The 18,436-nt window shown below is 40.8% G+C and overlaps 1 long non-coding RNA gene and 3 pseudogenes across 2 annotated transcripts in view; 3 read left to right on the forward strand and 1 right to left on the reverse strand.

Moving 5' to 3' along the window:
* Positions 1 to 18,436, forward strand: part of LOC149105157 (uncharacterized) — a 254,926-nt gene that overhangs the window by 91,833 nt on the left and 144,657 nt on the right. The window lies entirely within an intron of this gene.
* Positions 1 to 18,436, forward strand: part of LOC110068149 (uncharacterized) — a 62,190-nt pseudogene that overhangs the window by 34,086 nt on the left and 9,668 nt on the right. The window lies entirely within an intron of this gene.
* On the reverse strand, positions 2,565 to 4,115 carry LOC149105163 (uncharacterized; annotated as a pseudogene).
* LOC149105164 (uncharacterized) lies at positions 13,800 to 16,970 on the forward strand (annotated as a pseudogene).

The raw sequence follows: 18,436 nt of genomic DNA on the forward strand, positions 1-18,436 counted from the left end.
CATAAAGTCTTGACCAGCAGAAAAAAAAAAATATCTTGTAAGCCAAGCCGAGGGTAATCCATTGATTATAAAATTATTTTGATGCAATATCATCTTATTACGTCAGCAAAAACTCAGGATAAGTCACAAACAAACACCCTTGTATCACGGTAAGGGTATAAGTTAACGGGTACATATCTGACGGCTTTAGGGACCACACATTATACATTGTACGTCATACATTACACATAAAAAGCAACTGTTTTATTTTGCTAACGTGACATCATTTCTTTTCTGACTCTTCCACTTCCTTTCAACACTCTATCTCCATTCCCAGAATAAGGCAGGCTATGGCAACAATAAACAAATTCAACGAGAAAACGTATTGGTTGGGGTCGAAAAGAAACACGCATGAGCTACTTTTAATGCACCAGCGTTTGCCATCTGGGAGGCAGGCTTTATTCAACAATATCTCCTGTACTGAAATGAATACTATGAAATAACTCAAAACCATAGGACAAAAGGTCCCGTATGAGGGCCGTACGCGTCGAAGTGATAGGGCCGGATAAACACGTACGGCCCTACTAGAGATGCGTACGGCTCTAATAGAAACGCCTACAGCAAAATCGATGCGAGTCATTAACAAAAACATTTTTTTTGCTGCAAAATTTTGTTTTCTTCAAAATGAGTGATGAAAGTGAACATTCTGAGAGCGTATTTTACTATCCAGGGGAACTGTGGCGATGCAGAACTACTTCAGTCACCAACTCACTCCGAAAGCACAGAAAGAAGGTCAACACTCCTCACAAATGAAAAAGTTCACAACTTTCTCAGAAGCCAACAAGCAAGCAGGTGTCAAGAAAACTACTTTTCCGGATGAACTGTCCAATGATTAACCTTTGGAATAAGCAAACATTCTCGAGGCGAAACTTCTTTCAGTGGAAAGCATCAAAGAATTCATCGTGGGTCAAAAGCAAGAAAACCGGCAACGCGAAGAAAACAAAGTACGATATAAGCTTAAATCAGTTAAATGTTTTCTTCGAGTTTCCAGAGTTTCTGGGAGAAGTTGGTTAAACCAGAGAAATCACAAACATACCTTGTGTGCAGTAGGATAAATTGCTCTGCTGTTTTTACCTAACTGTTGTTTGAAGAGACAAAACTAAGTATGAACACAAGTTCATTACCGTTAAGTCTCCAGATAATAAAACTCGCTTGAATTTCTATTGCACAGCAAAGCCAACAAAGTCAGTAAACCAAGGTACTGTTTGCGAGAGCCAACATCGGTGTCACTAATATTCAGTCGCTGGTTCTCCCTTGTTCAAGAGAATCCAAGAGGTCGGTAAATAGCTTGAAACGACGCCGACATTTTATTGATTCTTCAGATGAAGAAGATTTGTGAACAATTTCAGCGAATTAAGCGTGAAGCGAACTCTTGTCAGTCGCTAAGTTTTTGATGGTTTTGATATATTTTTGGCAGCTTTGTGTCAACTTTCTCTTGGCTTTTTAAAAAGGTTAGCCAATTCCGTTAGCTTGAATTGTAATTGAAGACTTACATTGAAAAACAATCAAAGGCTCCTTCGAGCTACGTCATGGTTTGTGGTAATTATCCTATGAAGTACTGTCCTTTGCCTCTTTTGGAACGTGTTGCATTTGTAAGGTGTTGAGTTGAAAAGTGCATCATGTTAATAAGCAGCCATTAGTTGAGCATTTTCATAGAAATAAGGTCTTCATCTAATATATAACATTTTCACAGGAAACACTGGTAATCCTTTTAGTGTCTTTTTCTCTGTATGGATTATGAACATCAGCAGTGCAGATATTGTTTTGACAATTTGTGAAGATTTCATTAGTTTGCACATCAGCACTGGATGTGTTAGGGTTTTGAACAAACTCACCCCACTCGTCATGGGTTGCAAAGTTATGCCATCTACCCATGCATTTTGCACTTTTATGCCTTCAGTTTTAAATAATTCACTAGTATCTACAAGATATTTGGCTGCATCTAATACTTTCTTAGGTCTGACATTCTGAAACTGATGGTGATGCTTGTAACCAAGTCGCCTTTTAAGTTTTATTGGAATGGTCTGTGATTTGCTTCTTGGCCTTGGGAGAAAATGAACAGTTGAATTTACATCACTTGGAACATTGACAGTGTTTCCATGAATAGACAACTGACCACCCCTAGATAGTTCACGGATTTGCATAAAAGGTATACGAGGTGATACTTATTAGTCGCTCCTCTAGTGATGTGAAATTCAATACATTATAGGCTTACAAGGAAAACCAATCTTATTGGCTTTAGAACAGCTGGGTAACCTGCCTTGTTTTAGGCCTTTTTTATTGCAAGTTAGACAATCGCTTTTTCAGACTTTTTTTAGACTTTTTTTTTTATTACAAGTCATGCAGATCCATTCAGTGTCATTAACACTTTTAAAACCAGTAAGACAGGACTCAACAATGTCTAGTGAACAAGTGCCCTATATTTGTTTGGATCACATTTCACTACAGAGGACTTGAACCAGTATAATTGGTCACAACAAGTGCATACATATTCTGGGCCACATGCAAGTTTTTGTAAAACAAATTTATCTGAAGGAGCGCAGCTCAATTTCTCTGACATGTTCTGGGTTTAATTTTGTTCTATTAGGAGCCTGGTGTTTCTTGTTCCTAGATGTTTTGCTATTAATGTTGCAGCCTTGTACTCGTTTTTGATTCTCATTTGTTCTAAAGCTATCATCAGCTCATCTGTCTTTCATGTATTCTCTCATGTATTTTCTTTTGTAAGCTTTACGTTTTTCACTGTTATCAACTGGTTTGTTTTCATTTTCATTTTTTGTTTGTTTGCTGTTGCCTCTTATCTCCATTGTTCTGTTTTCTACTATGGAAACATAATGAAATTCATCTAGGTGCCTAATGTAAATGTTTAGGGCATTTGTAACATTCACTGGCTCAACAACAGTAACTGGAGAAAAAGTTGGATTTGATTCAGCAATATGAATTGATAAATTAAGACAATTGGCAACAGCTTGAATTATGATAGCATCAGCCCATGTTCCTTGACATGACATTCTTTCCAAATATCCTTGCCAAGAATGCTCAGTTTTACTCTCTATAAATTGCGTAGGGTGATTCATTAAATACTGATTGCCAACACTGCGCACATAGAAATGACTATTAGGATTTCCATAGAGTTGATGTGACACAGCCCTAAAAGAGCAATCACCACCTCCTCCAACATCAAGTGCACTTCTGCCTAACTGAGACAATCTGAATTCTAATAAACAGACAGAATTTGTGGGTGATATAAAAGGTACTGATTTGCAATACTCATTTGCTGGACCAGGATTTGACTCCATATCTCCACTCAATGATATGATTCTGCTCAAAAAATGATACGTTTTCCTTTGGAGCTGCCTTAATTTTCTGAAAATATCACCTTCAGCTATCATACAAAACAAAGGCAAGTTTTTATGCTTTGGAGTCCTTGTTCAAAAAACACACAAGCTTAAACTTTGTCCAATGAAATACTTCTTTGAGAAATCATGAATTTTGAACCTCTATATCACCCTAAGAAATGACAACGATGTATCCACGCAACATAGCCTTTAGCTTGGAGGATTTCGTGACATTAATTTCTTTATGTATAATTTCACCGAATTTTTTTTTTTTTTTTTTTTTTTTTTTTTGCCATTAGAAGGTCTGGTAACCATTTTGTAAGAAATTCTGGAGGGTTCTCTTTCACGGGTCATGCTAAACCGAGGATGGGAGACAATGGTGGCCCTAGAATTCCATACATTCACATTTTTATCCGCATTTCTGTACTGACAATTACTTGACAACAGAACTGGTATTTTATTTTGATTTTCAAACTGCTCGGGTATTGTAGGATAACCGTCGATAATCAATTGCTCCTGACCTTGGTGTATTTCAGGTGGTATTCAGATAACAGATCATCTGTTTGGCATTTGTTTCTTGTTTGATATTTTGTATTTGTTATGGTATTTGTTATTTGGCGTATATTGTATTTAGCATTTGTTTGGCAGTTGTGTTCAATCTCTATAGTTTGTCACAGTTGTGGCATTTAATTCCCAGCGAGAGGGGAACTTGACGAAAGCTTCACCGATCTCCTTTGTCATGTGACATTTTCCGAACAACTTCCTAGCGAATTGCGAAATATTAAAAGCGCATTTAATTTAAATCGTACGTCCTGCGAGTATTTTTAGAAAATTCAAAATGCAATACAGTAGAAGGAGGGCATTCATTCCGAATAGTTCGTTTTGTGCACTCTATTCCTCGTCGTCCAAATGTATCTTGGAGACGTCGTAACTTTTAAGACTTTAAAACCCATTTCTTTCCACTCGAGCTTTCTTGAGCACATTTCCTGTTCGTTTGTGAGGTCTTCAAAAGTGTATTTTGATCAAAGATGGAGCAAAAGGAAGGAAAACTGGCCTTGACAATTTTTCTGTCGAGCTCGACACAACAGACGCCATTTTGTAAACATATACTGCCACCTTTGTCGCACCCCTCCCCTGACATATATGAACATAAAACAATAACACGACTTTGTGGACAAAACCAAACCTAGTATGGGGGACAGGGGAAGCGTGTTTAATTCATGTTTAACGCGGATTTAATGCATAAATTAATTGTTTAACGGGCATGGAGTGACCAATCCAACCATCACTATGCCTCATGGTATGAAGTATATACTATGAGGTAAAAATGAGAAAACGAGTCGTGTTTTTCAATGAATTGTGAGTTTCTTTTTCGACGCGGAGAAATAAATGACAATTTTTTATTGTAGAGTCTTTTTTGTACGTAGTTCCGCGCGCGGCCTTCTGATGTTATGTAATCGCGTCCTATATTTAGGTTCAAACAGAATTTTCAAAATTTTCAACACCAAGTGGTCATATGATAAATGCTTATTGACTGAGTTGAGTCGGGCCGGACGGGAAAATATTTGGCTCTTGGTCAGGATGTACGGACCTCGAGCCAAATATTTTCTCGTCCGGCCCTCCCACTCAGTCAATGAGTACATGGTATGATAATGGTAGCAAAGGCGCGCAAAGATAGCTAGTTGAGCGGACCAATACAAACGCCCCTGCAAAGATCGTGCTACTTATGCATTCATGTAGGGCATCTAAACTATAAAAAAATACAACATGGTCGAATATATATAATACGAGTTAACCTTAGAAATCGAATGAAACACAAACGGAATGAGATTAAAGCATTAAATTGCTCCCCCACCTTCCCAAGGACTGTAGAAGCGCTCTACTCTTGAGAGATCACTTACAAATTGAACATGACAGGCATAGCACAATACCTTCTTCCTTCCCAAAATTGTACCCTTACTATTAAGAGTCTTAGCGTTCTTTCCGGACATTTTTGTTTATAAACGTAAGGAAGCCGCGACATTCCACTAAGCACTCCTTACAGGACCATAAGGGAGAATCAACCATATTCATCTTTCTTCTGAGCTACTCATATTATTCGTTAAAAATGTTTAGACAACGATTTGCCATTAAATTGACCAAAGACTAATTCATAATGCATCATGATAGCTTTCATATGATTTACGTTGCGAGCGGAAGGTGAATAAGAAGGGGGAGCAAACCAAAGTTCAAATTTAGCCCTCTACCTAAAAATTGATATTGAATCAACCTGTCATTATCAATCTTACAAGAATTGTCGAATTTCTCTCCCGTTGATTACCGTGGTAAATTACAGGACAAACCAGGAAATGACGTCACAGACTGTCGCCCCAACCCTAAATTTAGTATTATTGGTATATAAGACGTTACAACACTGATGTATTGTGACTCTTGGGCTCCCTCAAAGTATAGACTGCGTTAGGTTCATTACCGGTTAAATTTGGGAGCAATGTCGGGGGGGGGGGGCGGAAGGGTGCAATGTGCAATTCGCTCTTCTGCAGCCAATTCAAATTGAAGAGTCGTTTAACAAAATAAACATTTATTACTTATCTTACAACGGCACTACTCATTTCAGCTATTTTTTTTTTAAGTTGACGCAAATTTATCAGAAACCTGACACCTTGGGACACCTGGCCCTGTATTATTACCAACCTTGTTTTTATCCCCCGTAGTTGATCCTGATGTAAAAGAGTACGTGAGTGAACTTTTTCAAAAGTTGACTCGAATTGATTCAAAACCTGAGACCTGGCAGTGTTTTATCTTCAGCATATTTTTTGTCATTCGTGGTTGATCGTGGCTTAAAAGAGTTGCCATAAAAAGACCTAACTCAATCGGCAAAATGCGATCGTAGCAACAAAAAAAGAGAAACCCTTTAAAGACGATTAATATTTTGTAATCCTAGGTCATCGCGTTGGTTTAACACGACTTTCTCTGAGAGTAGACACTTATAAAGCCGATTCCAGTAAGTAGGCTGTCAGGCACAGCGCATATCTTTTACTCCTAATTTGAAGAGCAATTACACCACCTATGTTAAAAATATTCTGCGTAAACAACCATAAGAATATTAACCAGGAATAAGCAGTAGATCTGTTTACGTTCGGAGGGAAACCCCAAGAGCATACTTTGCTCAGATATGATTGAGCAGTTCAGGTTTCCCATAGTAATAAGTTAGAAACTTTAAAGGAAGTTACAGGACAGCAGTTAACCTATGTTAGGGCAATTCAATAAGCCATTTTCAATATACAAAACTTCTAACTTGGCTCCGACTCTTGGGGGAATTAAAACAAAAGAATTCACATCAAGGTTGGGGAAAAATAATAATTCTTTTTTTGGGGGGGGGGGGGGGTTTCTTTTACTCCCCTAAGCCTCTGAGCCAAGTTAGAATTTCAATATCTCGTAAATGGTTTATTACCTTTACAAATAGATCGGAAAACTCTCCAAAGAAGAACGTGAACTATACATTGGATCGGTTGAGAGTAGTTTTCGGATTAGACAGCGTGGTACAGAATTTTGTAACTTCTTCCTTAGAAAAGTAAATGTTCAAGTTGTGCTATTACAATATGATAGGCTCTTAACTCGTGATTCACTTCATGGTGGATATCAAATTAATTTGTCCAATTACGCTGAAATTTAGCCTCCTCCTCAAAAATGCGCAATCTCAGGAGGAAGTGTAAATTAAGGTTAGGGGTTCAAATCTACGGAAGATGAGATTGTCCATTACACGGGAGCATAGGCCATCCCCTTTTATGGTTTACCCGTGGTTTATTTTATTTTATTTTTTATTATTATTTTTTTTTGCCGGTGACCAGACCCAAACTTCCACTCGGCCAAATTTTGAGTCCCGCAACCTGTGATGCTTACTCCCCAAAAGCTGTTAAAACATTAATTAATTAAATAGTTATATGACTCATCTCCGATACTGACTTTCGCGGGAAAAAAATAAAAACCCAGCGCTCGTCAAAAATTATATTTTTTCACCAGAAATTTAGCTCGGAGCATATACATATTTATATTCGTTTGAATCGTCGATGAAATGACTTTTTCCGGATATTTTTTTCCTTCGGGGTCAACAAAAACCTCCGATTACAAAATCACGCCGAACCCACACGTTGCAAAAAAATCTCTTCAAAACCCTGACTTCGAAGCAATATATCACTTTAGCGTTAATAGCTACCACACATCGGCAGAAGCAAATCTATTCCTTAACAATCCAGCTCTATCGTGTCAAAATTTTAGCGAAATCAAACAAAACCAGAATTAATAAGATGTTTTTTTTGTGACCTCGCTGCCCAGACTTGACCTAACAAAGGAAGCCACGGTCACCCATAACAACCGAAAAACACGAACATAACAAAGCCGACGTTTCGGCCAAAGAACTCCAGAATTATCGCCTGAGAGCTTAAACTTGAATGGGAACATTTTTTTCGAACCTTTTGTTACTGATTTAGACGAAAGAATGGCCTCAGCGGGCTACAAAAAAGACCAAGAGTAAAAACAGAACAGGACGGCATAACAAGCCCATAATATTTCACCGCGTGGCTTTCGGCACGAAAACGAAATGCAGCTTACTTCGGGATAAATTCAGCCTTAGAAGCCAGCAACTGGTCCCAAATTACTTTCTGTATCCTTACAAATGTCCTGACTTCCATCTCCAAAAGATTTGGCCCCAATTTTGAGCAAATAAACATTTCGCCGACGGCGACCGCCATTACGGTGGCTTGCATACTACATTAGCTAACTTGACAAATTTCTCCCGAGAGGGGATATGACGAAAAGAGCTGAAAAGTAGCCTGTAATTTGGTGAGAATCGAAAGTAACGCCAATTTTCTGTCACGTTTTCAATCTGTGGCCACTCGAGTGACCAAGATCGATACATCGGTCGGGATAGAGTTTTATCATTAAATTATATGACTTGTGTGACTACTTTGCTAGCCCTTTACTCGTGGAAAACACCAATTGAATTTAATCATGACTTTTAAGAAAGAAAGCTGTTGTTAATAGTGTTATTATCGTGTCGTTCATATCGTTCATGTCCATACATATCCCGAAGAAAGTTCTAAATTAAAACAATTACGTCATCGGAGATTTGTCAACGGCTAATACTGATGGTGCAATGATACAGTTTGTGTTGATCAAGTGACGTGATGTCTACAGTAAGAAAAGAATCATCAAGGACTGCTTTGGAATGTGCACTGTGTTCCGACTGTAGTGCTAAGCAAACAGTCAAATTTTAAAAGCGCGGTTATAAGATCTAACAGATCTTGTTTTTTTTTCGTTTATTGTCGAATGCGTTTCCTGATTTTGGGTCGGTCGGTCGGAAAGGGAAAACAAAAACAAAAATAAAATTGGAAAAGGAGTCTGGAGCTAGGAGGCCCGGTACCCCAGCATAATATCCGTGGAGCCTGGGAACAACAAGGTGAGGTTACAAAGTCAACATCGCAGCAATTGAGCAAGGAAAGAATCGACGTCGTTGTTAAAATCAAACGAGAACAGGGAAAAACTAAAACTCTGTACGGCAAAAAATTGTTTATGTTTAAGATTAAAGTGACAATTCTCTGAAATAATGTGTCATTGCCTTCATTGTCTTCTGTGTAACTTTTTTATTCTTTTTTTTTTTTGTTTTTTGGAAACGCGAAAATCTGGGCGGTTGGACCACGCTAAACAGAGAAAAAAAAGGGGATGGCCATAGCTCAAAACAAATCACAACGGTAGTTTTCAAAAATTCCCAGTCCTGGAGGCAAACCAGGACCACAGAAAAGCTTGCTTAGGCAGAGGCTAGCTTTTCCATTGCAACATTTAAGTCACGAAATGAAGAAACTTAACTAGACTTACCATCGTGTAAAAAGTTGATATATAACATCCTTGTATCAGGGTGTACAAGTTTGCAAGTACATCTGAGGGCTTTAGAGAGCAGACTTTATACATCGTAAATCTTGCATTATAAATGGTCTGGATTAGTCAGAACGACGACATCAGAAACGCTAAAACAGGCTGTGCCACGAATCTAAAGCCTAAGACCACAACCAATCAACCAATTTATTTTACTGACGTGACATCAGTACCTTATTATTATTACCTTCCGCTACCTTTCTGGCGGCTTCTTTGAATTCAGCTTGGTTCATTTAACGTACTTTCTCAAGCTGGGAGAGGGCATTTATTCTCGTCCCTAGCTCCAGCTGCGTGTTCTCGGTCAGTGTTGACCGAAAGTGCAACGCTCGTGACAAAATCGGAAACAGGAAAAAGAAAATTGTGGTTCAATGGTTCCATGACGTTCAATAACAGTTTATGAACATACTTACAGAGAGAACCGACCACTGTGACTAATTCTGCCGGGGTAACCTTAAATTTCAATATCCCCCAGGGGAGAAGTCACGATTTCTTGATGTTAACGAGAAGGATCGCGGCCTCTGGGCATAAAACCGTAGCCGAGAAATGACATTTTAATTAGAGCACCAGGCATGGTTGTATGACTTTGGGATTTTACCGTTTCAAAACTGTCGTGAGATTTACTCTCTATTATCTTTAACGGAGCTACGTCACGCTTACTGCGTCTTGAAAAGTTTGGCCTTCATTTTTCAAGTTGGTCGTTTGTAATCCGTGATATTCTTCTCCATCTTTAACCATCCTTGCCCCTTTATGGTTTATTACTATTTCCTGGGTGCTTTTAATTCTATTTTAGCTAAGCACTATGTTTAAGTTTTGTTCAATTTAAAAGTTATTTCGTACGTGGCCAAAATAACTTTAAATAATTAAGCTCCTTTAAATATTTTCTTAGAAGCAAAAATGCCCTTTTTAGACAGTACATTAGGATAGATCTCCTTGGGCATCGGACGTTTACGACATTTTAGTGAAATGTAATTGAAATTTCGACGGAATTTCATGAAACAAGGATAAAAACTTGTAAATTTAATGTTTTAAATTGCGTTTCCTCAGTACCATAAGCTACCATACATTATACCGTTCCGGAACAACTTTTCTCTACTTCGGTTTTACTGTAAACCTTTCCCCAGCTGAAGATGTTTTGTATCTCTTCGTAAAGTCTTCTTGCCTTTTTCCTCAAGTGTTTTCTTCTTACCTTTCGGTTTAATGGATCATGACGCTGTGAAGAACACACCGGCAACCAAATCCTAGCCTTGCGAACATCTCACGAGGCAAAGCAAAAAGACAAAGAAACACTGTATTATGAAACTATATTTATTTAGTCACGATACATTGTTAAATCCTTCAAAAACACACGGCAGGCTATGGCCACAAGAAACAAATTAAACAAAAAAACGCATTAGTTACGGTCGGAAAAAAAAACAAAAAACACACGCATTACCTACTACTAAGCGCACCAGCGTTTGCCATCTGGAAGGCAGGCTTTATACAACAACATCTCTTGTATTGAACTGAATGCCATGAAATAAGTTAAATGTACTAATGGAGACCCGCTAGATGTTTTTTATGATGATTAATTTATACCTAATGGACGTTTGACATTTTTTAGCTTACGTAATACGCCAGTATGTTTCCTACTCCATAAGCATCTGTCAGTGCTATCTTTCTGTCCATTTTTTTAATTTTTTTTTATCAAACTCGTTTAGAGCAAAATATTCTCAAATGTCCTACCCTACCTTACATACATCTCACTGGCTTGCACATTCCCGTTACTTTGGAATATTGCGGTTAACAAACGTAACAAAAGATATTGAGGAGAATTAACAAAGTGAAAAAAAAAAGAGGAAAAAAATGATTTTAGTTTTCTTTGATTTCCAAAGCTGATATAAAGTATATTTGTTTAAGTACCGTCTACTTTCAGAATACAAATTTCCCGTACGATATTGGGAACAAAGACCCGCAAAGATAGCTGGCTGCGCGGGACCAATGAAAATGTTCCTGTTCCTTACGAATTCATGTAGAGAATGTAAATTATAAAACAACATGGTTGAACGTAAATAATACGAGTTAACGCTAAGAATTTAATGAAGCATAAACGGAACGTGATTCAATTGCTTTCCCTTCTTAAGTCCTGTAGAAACGCTCTACTCTTGAGAGATCACTTACACACTGAACATGGCATGGCATAGTTTAATTAGTGTCTTCCTTTCAATAATCGTCCCCTTATAATAAGCCCCTCAGCGCCCTTTTATTGACATTTTTGTTCATAAGCATTTCTATTCTAATAGGTGTCATTATACTAGTAAGCAAGCCCCTACATTCCACTAAGGACGCCTTACAGCACCATCATTTATATAAGAGAGTAAACTGAAGAGAGTCCGGTAACTTAAAGAAACCAACATAACTACTCTTACAATCTACTGCTTATTGCAACACATGTATGATGAGGGTTCTGGACACAGCAGTGATAAATTTGTAAGAGAACGGACAAAATAAGCATCCCACGCTTAACTTTCCGATACTTCTGAGGGAAGTTAAGCGTGGGAGGCTTATTTTGTCCGTTCTCTTACAAATTTATCACTGCTGTGTCCAGAACCCTCATCATACATGTGTGTGTGTGTGTGTGTGTGTGCGTGCGTGTGTGTGTGTGTGTGTTACGCAAACAGTACGGCAGTAAAACAAAAAAAAATGGGTAACATCGCGGGACCAGCGAAGCTGTAATGTCTGTAATCAATATGCGCGGAAAATATTTACTTGAAGAAATGCCTGCACTGGTATATACAAAAAGTGTGCCAGAATTTTTTCCTATTGAAGAAGTATCTGCAAAAGTATATACGCCGAGATGGCTACCGAACAATCAAGCAACTGCCAACTTTCCGATGCCATTCAAAACCTCCCTCCAGAGCTTCGTGAGAAAATCTTGAAGGCTTTTATCGCCACAAAACTTAGGCAGCGAGCGGCTTTGGGCTGGGACAAGGTACACGAGCATATTGCAAAACTGCCTTTCTGTCAATACATGCAGAAGATTGTACCGATGGTAATTTGCTTTGAATATGCGAACTGCCGTTTCGAGGGATGTTGTTTTAGCTGTTATGAAAGTGGAACTCTTCATAAAGTATCGCTAAGTCGGCCGATGGAGTTAATACCTCCCATAGAAACCACCGCTGAGTACAAGAATTTTTTAAAAGTATGCTCCTGGGATGGCTATTATTGGCACGAGCTGGTTCCTTTTTGGGGGGGAGCGTTAGCGAAAAAAGGTGGGTGTTTCCTAATAAAACACCTCATCGGCATCAAGCATAGCAGCAACGATCTCGCACGCAATATCGCGAACATTTTTTTGCCACTCGGGTGTGAAATATTCGTGGGCGAGAAACGCAATCAAGTGGAAACTGGCGATCATGTTTTAATAATGTGGAAATAAAACCGTCTGTTTCTAAAAGTCAGTTCGAAGCAGGGGGAGGGGGGGGGGGTCTGTTATTTTTTTTATCAGTTCAGCTTCAAGTCTGCCGCGGATGTCTTTCTCCAGTTTCTGAACATCAACATCAGCAAGCTTTCTCTTTGATGGTTGGCGAAGCATCTTTGCTCGGACTTGTTCCTTCAGTGAGTTATACTGTTGAAACTCGGAAAGGATGGTGTCAAACTCGTGTGAAGACACTTCGTTGTTATTCAAAGCTTTGGAGAGCAATCTGTTGATTGTATCCGCTTGGCAACGGCGAGCGTGGTAATCTCTTGATGTTTTTGTTATTTTCGAATCAAGTTTTATGCTGGCGATTACCAGCCTCGAAGAAACGAGAGCGAAACACCCCCCAGCGCTGCCTAAAGGAACTGTTGCCAGCAGGCCAACCACAGACAGAGCGGAGCCAAAACTTGCGCTGGAAAACGCTGCCGAGAGAACACTGGAGCCGGCAGCACTCCAATTAACAAATTTTCTTGCCCGTTTGTATTTTTTAGCAACGAGGCGATAGTGGCCGACCTCACGGTCCAAAGTGTTGGAAATCTCGTTTATATTTTGCAAGAGGAAATCTTCAGAAGGCGCCGCCAGTAATGGATAGATATGCTCAGAAGGCGGCGTGCTTGGTAACACATTTGCTGAAGACATTGTGTATGTAAAGAAATTTAATTTAACTTTAATTCAAAAAGAAGCGGGAAGCCCTTGAAATCAAAGAGTTCGCCTTTTTCATCTTTGACGGAAATAGTGATGCTATTTATAAACTCGGCTGTAGAGCAGTGCCGCAAGGGCTGTTCCGGAGAAGAAAGGTAGCTTACCTTTTCAAAAGGCTTCCCTTTCACATCAAACAGGGCTAAGACATCTGTCCTTTTGCCATTCAACAGATTCCTTTCTTTGTCGAGCAAATCACAATGAATAAAATATGTCGTTGGAGCTGTAAGCCTTTTCACGAAGGTTATAGTTAAAGGCATCAACTTTCGCCCAATACCAAGCAAATCGGCTAAATCACGATCAAGTTCTATCGGTTTTTGCCCAAAATTTCTGATTACAAGGTTGCCAACAGGTTGATTTATTGCTGTTTTCAACTGTTTATAGCCATATTTGACGAACAGACCGTCTATTTCTTTTGCCATTCTTTCTAAACTGTAACGCCCAGGGAGTAATTTACTAATTGATAAAGCTTTATCTTTGTCTTTATCTCCCAAGGTGGCTGAACCTTCTTTTTTCAAAGTGTCCCAGCTGTTGAAAAAACTACAAGAAATGAGTTTCATGAAATGTACTTTCGGTAACGGGTCTTGAAAATAGATAGTCTCTCCGTTCTCTTGTGTGGCAATAGTGAGAACAACCATTTTATATTTAACAAACAAAATTGTGTCCAAATAAGATGGCGAATTTTTGGAAAGATCCTGAGTTTGTGAAAAAAGCGGCAGTCGCCAAGGAAAAGGCGTGGACAAATTTTTTAAACCACTTTCCAAAAGCGGAAAAAAGCCGGTTCGTTTCACAAGAAAGCATCGACGAGAAAAATAACGCAACCGCAGAGGCGTTTTTCAAAGAAAGCGAAGGCTCGTTACAAAGCGTCTTCGGTTCAGACAGGCGGTATTGGAGTGCAGAAATGAAACAAGCGCTAGGTTTGGGAGACAGCAGGGGTTTTCCTTATCAATTGGCGCCCCTTGGTTCAAAAGTTTCCTTGCCCATCCCCGCAGAACCTTTCGACGGAAAAGCGCCAAGCTTGAAGAAAATATTCAACGCCGAAATCAAAATCTACGTCACGCCTGACCAATATTTCACAACAAAATTCTGAGAAATATTTCAAAAACTCAAACTCAGGCACACTTCTGGAGCCGAATCAAAACACTGGTTAGGAGGGCCTGACATGAAATATTGGCCGCAAGAGCTCAACTTCGCTGTTTTTTGCGCGACACAAGGGTGCGGAATTTCTCGCGAAATCTTTGACAGCGGGCTAAACCTGCCCCCGCAGATAAGAGCCTTTTATATCTTCCACGTGTATTTCACGGTCAGGCGCATTTTGTACCAGCTAGGAGGAATTCAGAGCATGAGCGCTTTGCCCGGAGACCCGGCTTTCAACCAATTCAATAATCATTATGACGTTGCTTCGTACAAAAGGCTATGCAGCGAGTTAGGTATAGATCCCTCGAGCGATTTTCGCCTCACGCACGGGGCAAACCACGGGCTTGGAATCGTTTACGTCTATGCGGGCGGCGCGTCGAAAACGGACTATCAATACCCAGGATGGAACAAATTCAGCGATGAAGGTGGGAAAGCTATTCAAGGAAACCTGATTTATTTCATCGAGCCGGGTGCTTCTGGTGATGCTCAAGCGGACTGGTTCGCGCCAAACACAGCATCTGGTTTGACGCAGGCGGGCTTGTCTAGAATTAATCAGTAAATCGAGGCTTTCATTTGCTGCATTCTGGGATCGCAGGTGAACGTGAGAAGTAGTGTTCTCGGTTCTGGTGGCCGGGCGAAAGAAGCCCAAAGCGAGTTCCTGGTGCAGATGGAAGACGCGATCAGACAGCCCGACCTGGCCAAGAACGGGTAAAGGTACCAGCTCGCGGTGGATCCAGCGAAGGTTAGGCTCAATCTTGCTGTAGCCCCCATGACCTGGCTTATGCCCGCGCAAATGATAATCAACACCGAAAGCACAATCGGTTACAACAACAAGCTGAAACAGGCGGTCTCCGGGATGAAACTTGGGGTGAACAACGAGGTAAACCCGGAGACAAAAAAAGCTGCGCTCAAACTAATGGCAGGTGGCCCGTCAAAAATTAACCCTCCCAACAGCCATCCTTCAAACCCGATACACAAAGCCGCAACAGCCGAATCAAGGAAATCAGCTTCGGCCGAAACTCAGCAAGCACAACCAACGGCGCAAAAAATAGAGCCCAAGGCTCCAGATAAAACACCGCAACATGAAATAAACAAAACATCGGTAATTGTCGGTGTAGTAGGATTATCGGCTTTGCTGTTCATGGCTTGGCGGTAAGCTACCGCTGCCTCTTAAAATATTTTTCGAAAAAAAGGCCACCGCGGCAAGAATCAGCAGCCAGGTGTGCTCGGCCAGAAACCCGATGGCTTGGCCCGCAGCTTTGAATAGAAAATTCACAATCGATCCAATTTTTCTAGTTTTTTAAGCGAGGCCAATTCTTTTTTCTTGTTTTCAAAATCAGTTTCATAGTTCTCAGTTTCAGTTGTTTCAGCCTGCGAGGTTCTGCTTCCATTGGCATCAATCTGAGATTGAACTTGCTCGATTTTACGTCTCAGAACTTCCACTTCTTTCTTTTTTTCTTCTATTTGCGAAGAGAGTTTTTCTGCCTGTTGTAGTTGGACGTCTGCCTCTCTTAATCTTTGGCGTTGTTCTCTGATAGTATCACGGTCTTCAGATATCATTTCTTCAGCCCTCGGCCCAAGTTGATCTTTGAAGCTGCCTAAAAATTTTTTCATGAAGCCTGACTCATCATCTTTTAGAATCTTGTACTCACCCTTTTCATCCCCTATAGCAACAATTTTTCCCTGATTTTTTCCAGTGGCTCTTCTAATTTTGATTTTTTTAAAGTTTTCTTTAGGGTATTTGCTTTTTATCGTATCTACAGCTTTTTTGAGTTTTTGCCGCAAATAACTTTCTTTTTGAAGATCAGTGATCGAAGGTTTTCTTTCAGGCAAAGGGGTTTCTTCCTGACAAGAAGTCTCAGGCAGGCCGGACTGCTCGTGCTGCATAGTATGCATTTCCGTTTGTTCACCCACGTGGTAGGGGGCTCCAGGTTGGTAGGGAGTGGATTCCGCGCCTGGTTGAAAAGGTTGGGTTCTTTCAGCCTCTTGTTCTTCATCGTCGTGGTCAAGCTGATTGTCAAGGTCCGGGTCTTCGTAACCAAATTCGCCGCCGCCTTCCGCCATTGCAATATATTTCAATCCTGATATTTTAAATTAGAAAAAATCGCCGGTGTATTATACAATGTCGGTGCAAGAGAATCTTCGCCCAACGTACAATAAAAAGACATTTCAAGCCTTGAAGGCCAAGCGCGAGGTCAATCGAATCGCCTTTAAAAAAACTAAAGCCAACCCTGGCGATGAGCTGGATGTTAGAGTGCCGAAGCTGCACGAGAACGAGGTTCTGGTGCCGGGCTCGCTAGCGCTTGTCTTTGACATCGACCTTTCTGGATAGCATGCCAACAACTTCCTTGTCCAGAACGTCACGCAGGCTCTCGCTGAATGGTTGCAAGTGAAGTTTGGAAGCACCACCCTGCAAGACACGGACCAATACAGCTTATACAAAACTTTCGAAGACCTTTTTCTTTCGCAGGAAGAACGAGACAACATGATTCTCGAAGGGATTCAGTGCGAGGATCTATGCAAGATCCGCTCAGGCGCGGGAGACAAGAAAACCTCGGGCGTCGACGCTGAAAACGCGCTAAACAGGGTATTCGGAAGCAGCTACCGGATCAGGCTGGACAATCAGCTGATAACTGACAATGGCGTTTTCTACCCCATGGCCCTTTACAACGACCTCGAGTTCATTATAACACTTGCTAAAGCTGAGGATGTGGTCAGAGGTTCTGATTCAACCCAGCTGAAATACAAGCTGAAAAACATCAAGCTCGAGTACGAAATGATCCGCAGCAAGACTTTGGCAGACGAGGCATTCAGCGTTACACCAACGGCAAAGAATTCGCTTACGACCACGTGCAGTATTATACGAAGGTAAAGTTCAAAAAAGACACTGACACGTTTCTCAACATTGAATTCAACTCCCAAATAAGGTCGCTCAAAGCCCTCCTCCTCCTGTTCATAGAGCCGCATGCTGCCGGCGCCAGAGATTCAGAAAAATTCATCTTCCCCGATCTCACGAAAGTCAGCGTCACGGTCAACGGCTCACCCAACATGCTTTACAACAACGGAATCGAAGACATTGACATGTGGAGAGAGCCAAACCGCATGTTTGCGAAAGAAAAAAATGGAACCGATCACATGGATATGACAAAGTTTTACACCGGCGATAAGTTTGGGCTTGTGATTGATATGAACAGTCATTCAGCTATCCAACTGCAAATTTATCGGAAAGGTGAAGGCTCAGGCAACGTGGAGTGCCACGTATTCGTCATCCCCGACGCCCATTCAACATTATGGACAGACAGTTTATTTCTGTGCTGTATTGAATAGGAGCATGGACCCCGGTAAGATTCCCTTCAACGCTCTCATCGTGGGGCCGACCAATTCAGGCAAATCGAGGTTCGCGGTTGACCAGGTCTACGGCCCTTTCCGCGGCAAGTTCGACTACATCGTTCTCATCTGCCCCACATTCGCGCACAACAGGACCTACTACCGGATTGGCAAAAATGACCCAAGAATGCACGTGATAATGTGCGAACAGCACGACGTGGAAAAGTGGTTGAAGATAGTGAGATGGCTTTTCAAGGGCACAAACACGCTCATAATACTCGATGACTGCGCGGCCTCCAAAGACGTGAAAGGGCGCACTGGCGAGCTGGTGAATCTCGCTTTTTCTGCTCGGCATATGGGCATCAGCGTTTGGGTGCTGACCCAGAAGATGAGCGGCATAACAGCTTCCTTCCGGGAGAACGTGGCGGCGATCGTTCTCTTTTACACCCCCTCGGCCAAGACCACGAAAGCCATCTTCGATGATTACGCTGGCGAACTCTCTCAGGATGAGTACAAAGGT

The sequence above is a fragment of the Orbicella faveolata genome, unplaced genomic scaffold, assembly GCF_042242905.1.
Source record: "Orbicella faveolata isolate gen_17 unplaced genomic scaffold, um_ofav_v1 contig_34, whole genome shotgun sequence".
In the NCBI taxonomy this organism is placed as follows: Eukaryota; Metazoa; Cnidaria; class Anthozoa; order Scleractinia; family Merulinidae; genus Orbicella; species Orbicella faveolata.